Source organism: Arachis hypogaea, chromosome 19 (assembly GCF_003086295.3).
Source record: "Arachis hypogaea cultivar Tifrunner chromosome 19, arahy.Tifrunner.gnm2.J5K5, whole genome shotgun sequence".
Taxonomy (NCBI): Eukaryota; Viridiplantae; Streptophyta; class Magnoliopsida; order Fabales; family Fabaceae; genus Arachis; species Arachis hypogaea.
The window spans coordinates 127,913,266-127,924,938 of record NC_092054.1 but is presented as its reverse complement, the minus strand read 5'-3'; the positions used below and the strand labels follow the sequence as shown (position 1 = coordinate 127,924,938).

The 11,673-nt window shown below is 39.2% G+C and overlaps 1 non-coding gene across 1 annotated transcript; it reads right to left on the bottom strand.

Annotated features, from left to right (window-relative positions):
* Positions 1 to 938: 938 nt before the first annotated feature.
* LOC112780620 (small nucleolar RNA R71) lies at positions 939 to 1,046 on the bottom strand. Its single transcript, XR_003191444.1, has one exon. It is a non-coding gene; the product is annotated as a small nucleolar RNA R71 (small nucleolar RNA).
* Between the last annotated feature and the right edge of the window lie 10,627 nt (positions 1,047 to 11,673).

The window sequence follows — 11,673 nt, the reverse complement described above, 5'->3', positions numbered from 1 at the left end:
ACTAATTGACTTTTTGTTTGTTTCTTATCTTTTTCAAAACCACCTAACTACTCTTCCCTCTCTAATTTTCAAAAATACCTCCCTCTTTTTCAAAAATTCTTTTTAATTAATTAATTGTTTTAAATTTTAATTTTAATTTTATTTCCCCTTTAATTTTCGAAAATCATCAACTCCTTTTCAAAAATTATTTTCGAAAATTTCTCTCTCTCATCTTCTTCTATTTATTTAATTACTTACTAACACTTCTCTTCATCTCATATCTCTGCTCCTATCCTCACCCTTGTGTTTGGATTATCCATTCTTCTTCACTCTTATTCCCTTTCTTATTCTACTAACAATAAGGAACCTCTTTACTGTAACATAGAGGATTCCTCTTCTTTTCTTGTTCTCTTCTCTTTCATATGAGCAGGGACAAGGAAAAGGGCATTCTTGTTGAAGCTGATCCAGAACCTGAAAGGACTCTGAAGAGAAAACTAAGAGAAGCTAAAATACAACAATCCAGAGACAACCTTACTGAAATTTTCGAACAAGAAAAGGAGATGGCAGCCGAACCTAACAACAACAATGCAAGGAGGATGCTTGGTGACTTCACTGCACCTAATTCCAATTTACATGGAAGAAGCATCTCAATCCCTGCCATTGGAGCAAACAATTTTGAGCTTAAACCTCAATTAGTTTCTCTGATGCAACAGAACTGCAAGTTTCATGGACTTTCATCTGAAGATCCTTTTCAGTTCTTAACTGAGTTCTTGCAGATCTGTGATACTGTTAAGACCAATGGGGTTGACCCCGAGGTCTACAGGCTTATGCTTTTCCCGTTTGCTGTAAGAGACAGAGCTAGAGTATGGTTGGACTCTCAACCTAAAGATAGCCTGAACTCTTGGGATAAGCTGGTCACGGCTTTCTTAGCCAAGTTCTTTCCTCCTCAAAAGCTTAGTAAGCTTAGAGTGGATGTTCAAACCTTCAGACAGAAAGAAGGTGAATCCCTCTATGAAGCTTGGGAGAGATACAAGCAACTGACCAAAAAGTGTCCTTCTGACATGCTTTCAGAATGGACCATCCTGGATATATTCTATGATGGTCTGTCTGAATTAGCTAAGATGTCGTTGGATACTTCTGCAGGTGGATCCATTCACCTAAAGAAAATGCCTACAGAAGCTCAAGAACTCATTGACATGGTTGCTAATAACCAGTTCATGTACACTTCTGAGAGGAATCCTGTGAGTAATGGGACGCCTCAGAAGAAGGGAGTTCTTGAAATTGATACTCTGAATGCCATACTGGCTCAGAACAAAATATTGACTCAACAAGTCAATATGATTTCTCAGAGTCTGAATGGAATGCAAGCTGCATCCAACAGTACTCAAGAGGTATCTTCTGAGGAAGAAGCTTATGATCCTGAGAACCCTGCAATAGCAGAGGAGAATTACATGGTTGAACCCTATGGAAACACCTATAATTCCTCATGGAGAAATCACCCAAATCTCTCATGGAAGGATCAACAAAAGCCTCAACAAGGCTTTAATAATGGTGGAAGAAACAGGTTTAGCAATAGCAAGCCTTTTCCATCATCCACTCAGCAAAAGACAGAGAGTTCTGAGCAGAATCCATCTAGCTTGGCAAATATAGTCTCTGATCTATCTAAGGCCACTCTAAGTTTCATGAATGAAACAAGGTCTTCCATTAGAAATTTGGAAGCACAAGTGGGCTAGCTAAGTAAAAGGATCATTGAAACCCCTCCTAGTACTCTCCCAAGCAATACAGAAGAGAATCCAAAGAGAGAGTGCAAGGCCATTGATATAACAATCATGGCCGAACCTACAAGGGAGGAAGAGGACGTGAATCCCAGTGAGGAAGACCTTCTGGGACGTCCAGAGATCAATAAGGAGTTTCCCTCTGAGGAACCAAAGGACTCTGAGGCTCATCTGGAGACCATAGAGATTCCATTAAACCTCCTTATGCCATTCATGAGCTCTGATGAGTATTCTTCTTCTGAAGAGAATGAAGATGTTACTGAAGAGCAAGTTGCCAAGTACCTTGGTGCTATCATGAAGCTGAATGCCAAATTATTTGGTAATGAGACTTGGGAAGATGAACCTCCCTTGCTCACCAATGAACTGAGTGATCTGGATCAACTGAGATTGCCTCAGAAGAAACAAGATCCTGGAAAGTTCTTAATACCTTGTTCCATAGGCACCATGACCTTTGAGAAGGCTCTATGTGACCTTGGGTCAGGGATAAACCTCATGTCCCTCTCTGCAATGGAGAAATTGGAAATCTTTGAGGTGCAAACTGCCAGAATCTCACTAGAGATGGCAGACAACTCAAGAAAATAGGCTTATGGACAAGTAGAGGATATACTAGTAAAGGTTGAAGACCTTTACATCCCTGCTGATTTCATAATCCTAGACACTGGGAAGGAAGATGATGAATCCATCATCCTTGGAAGACCCTTCCTAGCCACAGCAAGAGCTGTGATTGATGTGGATAGAGGAGAGTTGGTCCTTCAACTGAATGAGGACTACCTTGTGTTTAAAACTCAAGGTTCTCCTTTTGTAACCATGGAGAGGAAGCATGAAAAGCTTCTCTCAGTACAGAGTCAAACAAAGCCCCCACACTCAAACTCTAAGTTTGGTGTTGGGAGGCCTCAGCCAAACTCTAAGTTTGGTGTTGAATCCCCACATCCAAACTCTAAGTTTGGTGTTGGGAATCTATAAAATTGACCTAATCACCTGTGTGGCTCAGTGAGAGCCCACTGTCAAGCTATTGACATTAAAGAAGCACTTGTTGGGAGGCAACCCAATGCCAGAAACATGCTGCATACTGGCGCTGAACGCCCAAAACAAGCATGGAAGTGGCATTTAACGCCAGAAACATGCTGCAATCTGGCGTTAAATGCCAGGATTGCATATATAGGGCGTTTACACGCCTAATTGGAGCAGGGATAATTAAAGTTCTTAACCCCACTGGATCTGTGGACCCCACAGGATTCCCTCAGGATCTATGGATCCCACAGGATCCCCACCTACTTCTTCTCTCCTCTTCACACCTTTTCATAACTCTCTTCCCAAATACCCCTCACCAATCAACTCAATCACTTTTTCCCATCACCTCTTCACCACTCACATCCATCCTCTCTTCCCCAAAAACCCCACCTACCTTTAAATTCAAAATAATTTCCCTCCCAAACCCAACCCTAAATGGCCGAACCCTAACCCCTCCCCACTCCTATATAAACCCCTCATTCCTTCTTCATTTTCACACAACACAACCCTCTCTTCTTCCCCTTGGCCGAATCCACCTTCTCCCTCCATCTCCTCCATTTTTCTTCTTCTTCTACTTCTTTCTCTTTTCTTTTGCTCGAGGACGAGCAACCATTTTAAGTTTGGTGTGGTAAAAGCATTGCTTTTTATTTTTCCATAACCATTTATGGCACCTAAGGCCAGAGAAACCTCTAGAAAGAGGAAAGGGAAGGCAATTGCTTCCACCTCTGAGTCATGGGAGATGGAGAGATTCATCTCTAAGGTCCATCAAGACCACTTCTATGAAGTTATGGCCAAGAAGAAAGTGATCCCCGAGGTTCCTTTCAAACTCAAAAAGAATGAGTATCCGGAGATCCGACTTGAAATCCAAAGAAGAGGTTGGGAAGTCCTCACCAACCCCATTCAACAAGTCAGGATCTTAATGGTTCAAGAGTTCTATGCAAACGCATGGGTCACTAGAAACCATGATCAAAGTGTGAACCCGAACCCAAAGCATTGGCTCACCATGGTTCGGGAAAAATACTTAGATTTCAGTCCAGAAAATGTAAGGTTGGCGTTCAACCTACCAATGATGGAAGAGAACGCACGCCCCTATACTAAAAGAGTCAACTTTGACCAAAGGTTGGACCAAGTCCTCATGGACATATGTGTGGAAGGAGCTCAATAGAAAATTGACTCAAAAGGTAAGCCGGTTCAACTAAGAAGGCTTGACCTCAAACCAGTGGCTAGAGGATGGTTGGAGTCCATTCAACGCTCAATCATTCCTACTAGCAACCGGTCTGAAGTTACTATAGACCAGGCCATCATGATCCATAGCATCATGATTGGGGAGGAAGTGGAAGTTCATGAGATTATACCTCAAGAACTCTACAAGATGGCTAACAAGTCCTCTAATTTGGCAAGGTTAGCCGTTCCTCATCTCATATGCCACCTCTGTAATTCAGCTGGAATTGACATAGAGGGAGATATCCTCATTGAAAAGGATAAGCCCATCACTAAAAAAAGGATGGAGCAAACAAGAGATCATGGACATGAGGAAATTCCTCACCATGAAATCCCTGAGATGCCTCAGGGGATGCACTTTCCTCCACAGAATTATTGGGAACAAATCAACACTTCCCTAGGTGAATTAAATTCCAACATGGGACAACTAAGGATGGAGCACCAAGAGCACTCCATCATCCTCCATGAAATTAGAGAAGATCAAAGAGCTATAAGGGAGGAGCAAGAAAGACAAGGAAGAGACATAGAGGAGCTCAAAAGCACCATTGGTTCTTCAAGAAGAGGAAGACGCCACCCTCACTAAGGTGGACTCATTCCTTAATCTCCTTGTTTATTTATTTTCCTGTTTTTCAATTTTTATGCTTTATGTTTGTTTATGTTTTTGTCTTCATGATCACTAGTATTTAAGTGTCTATGCCTTAAAGTTATGAATGCCCTATGAATCCATCACCTCTCTTGAATGAAAAATGTTTTAATTACAAAAGAACAAGAAGTACATGGTTTCGAATTCATCCTTGAAACTAGTTTAATTATTTTGATGTGGTGGCAATACTTTTTGTTTTCTGAATGTATGCTTGAATAGTGCATATGTCTTTTGAAGTTGTTGTTTATGAATGTTAAATATGTTGGCTCTTGAAAGAATGATGAACAGGAGAAATGTTATTTGGTAATTTAAAAAATCATAAAAATGATTCTTGAAGCAAGAAAAAGCAGTGAATACAAAAGCTTGTAGAAAAAAAAAGAGAGAAAAGAAAAAAAATGACGAAAAAAATAGAAAAAAAAAGCAAGCAGAAAAAGCCAAAAGCTCTTAAAACCAAGAGGCAAGAGCAAAAAGCCAGTAACCCTTAAAACCAAAAGGCAAGGGTAATTAAAAGGATCCAAGGCTTTGAGCATCAGTGGATAGGAGGGCCTAAAGGAATAAAATCCTGGCCTAAGCGGCTAAACCAAGCTGTCCCTAACCATGTGCTTGTGGCATGAAGGTGTCAAGTGAAAACTTGAGACTGAGCGGTTAAAGTCAAGGTCCAAAGAAAAAGAAGAGTGTGCTTAAGAACCCTGGACACCTCTAATTGGGGACTTTAGCAAAGCTGAGTCACAATCTGAAAAGGTTCACCCAATTATGTGTCTGTGGCATTTATGCATCTGGTGGTAATACTGGAAAACAAAGTGCTTAGGGCCACGGCCAAGACTCATAAAGTAGCTGTATTCAAGAATCAACATACTGAACTAGGAGAATCAATAATACTATCTGAATTCTAAGTTCCTATAGATGCCAATCATTCTGAACTTCAATGGATAAAGCGAGATGCCAAAACTATTCAAGAGGCAAAAAGCTACAAGTCCCGCTCATCTGATTGGAGCTAAGTTTCATTGATATTTTGGAATTTATAGTATATTCTCTTCTTTTTATCCTATTTGATTTTCAGTTGCTTGGGGACAAGCAACAATTTAAGTTTGGTGTTGTGATGAGCGGATAATTTATACGCTTTTTGGCATTGTTTTTAGTATGTTTTTAGTATGATTTAATTAGTTTTTATTATATTTCTATTAGTTTTTAATTAAAATTCACATTTCTGGACTTTACTATGAGTTTTTGTGTTTTTCTGTGATTTCAGGTATTTTCTGGCTGAAATTGAGGGACCTGAGCAAAAATCAGATTCAGAGGTTGAAGAAGGACTGCAGATGCTGATGGATTCTGACCTCCCTGCACTCAAAGTGGATTTTATGGAGCTACAGAACTTCAAATGGCGCGCTTCCAATTGCGTTGGGAAGTAGACATCCAGGGCTTTCCAGAAATATATAATAGTCTATACTTTTCTTGAGTTTAGACGACGCAAACTGGCATTGAACGTCAGTTCCATGTTGCAGTCTGGCGTTCAGCGCCAGAAACAAGTTGCAAAGTGGAGTTCAATGCCAGAAACACGTTACAAACTGGCGTTCAACTCCAAGAATGACCTCTCCACGTGTAAACACACACCGAGTGGGCCCCGGAAGTAGATTTCTACATCAATTACTTATTTCTGTAAACCCTAGTAACTAGTTTAGTATAAATAGGACTTTTTACTATTGTATTTACATCTTTAGTTTCGTCTTTAGATCACGTTCGAGGGCTGGCCATTCGGCCATGCCTGAACCTCATCACTTATATATTTTCAAATGGTAGAGTTTCTACACACCATAGATTAAGGTGTGGAGCTCTGCTGTTCCTCACGAATTAATACAAAGTACTACTGTTTTTCTATTCAATTCAACTTATTCCGCTTCTAAGATATTCATTCGCACTTCAATATGATGGATGTGATGATCGTGACAGTCATCATCATTCTCAACTTATGAACGCGTGCCTGACAACCACTTCCGTTCTACCTTAGATTGAATGGATATCTCTTGGATATCTAATACAGGGGACCGAGTCCGAGTTATTAGTGTCTTCGTGGTATAAGTTAGAACCCATGGATGGCCATTCCTGAGATCCGGAAAGTCTAAACCTTGTCTGTGGTATTCTGAGTAGGATCCGGGAAGGGATGGCTGTGACGAACTTCAAACTCGCGAGTACTGGGCGTAGTGACAGACGCAAAAGGAGGGTGAATCCTATTCCAGTATGATCGAGAACCTCCAGATGATTAGCCATGCAGTGACAGTGCATTGAACCATTTTCACAGAGAGGATGGAAAGTAGCCATTGACAACGGTGATGCCCTACACAAAGCTTGCCATGGAAAGGAGTAGGATTGATTGGATGAAGACAGCGGAAAGCAGAGGTTCAGAGGAACGAAAGCATCTCTATACGCTTATCTGAAATTCTCACCAATGAATTACATAAGTACCACTATCCTATTTTATATTTTATTTATCTTTTACTTATCAATTCATAAAATCAGTTGAATCCGCTTGACTGAGATTTACAAGGTGACCATAGCTTGCTTCAAGCCGACAATCTCCGTGGGATCGACCCTTACTCACGTAAGGTTTATTACTTGGACGACCTAGTGCACTTGCTGGTTAGTTGTACAAAGTTGTGAAACAAAATTAAGAATATGAACGTGTGTATGAAGTTTTTAGCGCCGTTACCAAGGAAGTAAAGATCACGATTTCGCACACCAGGGTATCTTTCATATCTTTGGATTTGGTATTCACATAGGGGAGGATTTGTCTCGTTGTAGTATAGAGGAGGTGTTTGCCATGAATGTTGCTCATATGCAATTGGTTCCTCTCTAAATTGATTCTCCCACTCCATGAAGCAATCCCAATTTAAATTCATCATACCCTACAAAATACTCACAACCAAGCTCCAAGCAACAAGGGTGATAGCTCATAAAAAAGTAGAAAATAAAAGCAAAAGACATTAATAAACAAAAAAAACAAGAACCTAAATATTGACAAAAATAACCAAATAACCAAAAAGTAAGTTATTTACACTATCAACATATTCACAACAACCAAAATATAGCACTCAATTGCATCCTCGGCAACGGCGCCAAAAACTTGATGAGTGAATTTTTTGTCGATCTAGAATTTCTCAAAATAAGATATGTTTGTTGCAAGTATAGCCCAGACCAACAAACAATCCTCTCAATCAATGTTTAGTATTTTCAAATTCAAAACATATAAATCGAGAGTCTTTCAATCTTGGGTCGTTCTCCCTAGGATGCAATTGAAGGTGTTACGCTTTCGGTTGTGGAGGCAAAAAGGGGTTTGAATCAAAGAACTAAAGATTAAAGGAACTAAGAAATAAAAGAACTAAGACATTATCAAAATTGAAATTAATGCAATCAAAAAGGAATGTAAGCTCAAAACTAGTGAAAATGCTAATATATGCATAAAAGAGCCTTGACTTAGGAATGATAATCCAAGGAATCCTATTATCGCCATCACCACAACTATGGCAACTATGATGAGTCAATCTCGCTTAGTTAACCCCTAACATCGAGCAGTAAATCAAGCAAGTATAATTCACCTTAATCCATAAGTCCTAGCTAACTTACCAAACTAGTTGATAAAAAGCTAACGTCAATGGAAACAAGAGTCAACTAACTACCTAAGAATTACCACTAAATGTCAGACATTATGACTCTAGTATCCTAGGAACTCAAATCCTAAGTCAATGTGTGAGAATCTACTCAAAATCCACAATTGGCATTTTCACAAACACCTTGTGGGCATAAAAGTAAATCATAAGAAATAGCAAAGGAAAATAGAAAGCTATAACTACTATGCACCATATCAACAATAAACATCCAAACAAACATAAAGCAAGCATAAAACACTAAATTCATCAATCAAAACTTCAAGAACTCAAAATTACAATATTAACAAAGTGCTTGAACCAAAGAGGAAATGAAAATAAAGATAATGTAATTAAAGAGAAAATTGAGTACTTACAATAAAGATGAGCAAAATCAAAGATCAAAGCTTCTATAAAATACTACAATTAACCCTAATTAAAAACCCTAAGAGAGCTCTCCCTAATCTACACTACTCCTACTCCTACTATATGAAGAAAAATGTGAAAAATAAAGTCTAAGTCCTAATGTCTTCATATGGCTTCATTTCCCTTTCATATAGCACTTCAACTTCAGCCTTCCAAAAATGGGCCAAAGGCCCACAAAATCGCGGATCACGTGTTTCATTAATGAATCCACGTACAGGGACCTGTGCGTACGCACAAGTGTGTGCGTACGCACACATGCTATTTTTCCTCTTGTGCGTACGCACAGAAGTTGTGCATGGGCACAAACCTGTGTGTAGGCACAGGTGCTGATTTTGACCCTTGTGCGTGGGCACAGAAGGTGTGCGTGGGCACACTCTGAAATGCTTTTCTCCTTTGTTTTCTTCATGTTTTCTCCCTTTTTGCATGCTTTCTTTCACTTCTACCAAACCATTCTTGCCTCTAGGACCTGAAATCACTCAACAAACATATCACGACATTGAATGGAATAAAAGTGGGATTAAATTGCTCAATTTAAGTACAAAAACGCATATTTTCACATTTAGGTTCAATTTAGGGATCAAACACAAAAGTTTGCTATTTAAGTGAATAAGTGTGAGTTTATGTGACGAAATCCACTCAAATCAACCCAAAATATATCGTCAAATATGGACTCATCAATACATTCGATCTCTCCTCTGGGAGGGAGGCTCTTCACTTCCGCATTTTTTCTGTAAGTATGAGCAACTAAACCTCTTCATTAAGGTTAGGAGCTCTGTTTATTTCTATGGATTAAGATTATTATTCTTCTATTTTAATATATATGATTAAGATTATTATTCTTCTATCTCTGTCTCCTTCGAAACTTCTTTTGATACATTTTTTTCTTTCAAATATCAAGTATGCTATCATCAAACATGCTATAATATTATGTTTTAAAATCTTAGCATAATTAAACAGATTCCAAATCATATCACAAAAATTCAGTTATAATCAAACATGCCAAAGGTAACATCAACTATATTATAATCAAACATGCTATAATATCATGTTTTAAAAATTGAGTATAATCAAACTCATTCAATATAATAATCAAACAGACTCCAACTCATATAACAAAATCCTGTTATAATCAATAACTACAATATAACATCTTATTCCTGTGCAATTCATCACCAAACTGCACACTTTTAAGTACTATATTGTATATTTATCTAAGTTTAGAACACTTAGCTACATTGACATCATATATTTCAATTTCATCATAAAACCAAATGCCAAAATCCCTTGAAATAAAAATTCTAAGACAACACAATGCAAATGTATGAAACAAAATCAATGGCAATGCTACATATTTAACTCCACAATCATGAATATATCGATTCAGATGCAAATTAAAGTTGGATAGTGGATACACATCTGTTGAAAATGTCTGAGTAAACACCAATCTATAGAATCATATTCATGCAAAAACTCAAAAGAATAATCACCAGAAAACTCATTCATGTATATGATTTAACCTCAAGGATCAGAATTATTTCTACCAAAATATACCTCAAATCAAGCTACTCAATAAAGTTAAATAAAACAAACTAAATATCTATTTTGCACATAACACGTACAAAAAAAAGAAAGCACAAGAGAGCACCGCGCCTAAGAATCAAACAAGGAGTAGAAGCTCAAAATGAAGAATAAAAAACACAAGGAGTAGAAGCTTACCTTGCAGAATCAAACAAGGAAAATGCAGTCGAAGAAGTTCGCGTCTGAGACAGAAAGCACCACACCTGAGAGAGAGGAAGGAGAATCGCAACCACGCCTGAGAGAGAGCAAAGCAGAATCGTGTCGCCAGAGAAAGAAAAAAGAAAAATCGTGCTACTGGAGAGAGAGGAAAGGAGAATCACGCTTGAGATTGAGAATGAGAAAGGAGAATCACGTTTGAAAGCGAAAGCGAAAGCGAAGGAAGGAGAAAGAAGATGGTAGATTTTAGCGTGTGTAAAGAATAACAGTGAAACTTTTATTGTTAATTTTTGAATTTTGTATTCATGTCATAGTCATCAAACCCGACTCGACCCGGCCGGTTCGACTGAAAACCCGGTCATTCTGTCACCTAGCCAGGCCGAGCCACTCGTTGAACCGTCCACGCAACAGACCTAGTTGAACCCGGTTCGACCCGACGGATTTCATGCAAACCTGGTAACCCGGCCGATTAATCCAACCCGGTTCGGGTCATGTTTATTAATTTTTTTTTCTTCCCTGAAACGGCAACGTTTCAGACCCACCCCACCCCTCTTTGAATGAACCCTAACTCCCTGATGTCGCAGAGTGGAACTCAACCACCCCCCTCCTAAACCCTTGTCTCTCTGTCTCTGCTCTCTGTCTCTGCTCTCTCGAGCCCAGCGTCGGCAGCGGACAGCCCCTCACCTTCACCTCGTCACTCTCTCGAGCTTAGCGCCGGCATCCCCTCACCCTCACCTCGTTTCTCCCATCATCGTCAGTTTGTCGCTCCCTCAGCATCGTCAGTACGTCACTCTCATTTTCTGGGTCTCTCACCTCGTCGCTCTCTCGGTCTCTCACCGTGAGTCTGTGACCCTGTGTTCGCTTCGTCGAAACCAGTGAAGCAACATCTGCTCCCTCAGGTGGTGGTGGTGGTCATCTTCTCTACCAGGCAAGCTCCAGTTTTCGACCCTATTCTTTCTCTAGTTCAATGTTGATTTCGGTGAATCTGGTGGTTGTTGAATATGGTTGTTGCTGTTTTATTTAGTTTTTTGAGTTGTTGTTGCTGTTATTTATCTGGTTTGATGCTAATTTTGGTGAACCTGAGCAAATTTTAGAGTTGTTGTTGTTCTTTCTGTTTGTTAAATGTTGATTTTTTAGAGTTATTGTTGTTGTTCTTTCTCTGATTCGATGTTAATTTTGGTGAACCTGAGCAAATTTTAGAGTTGTTGCTGTTCTTTCTGTTTGTTGAATATTAGTTTTTTGGAGT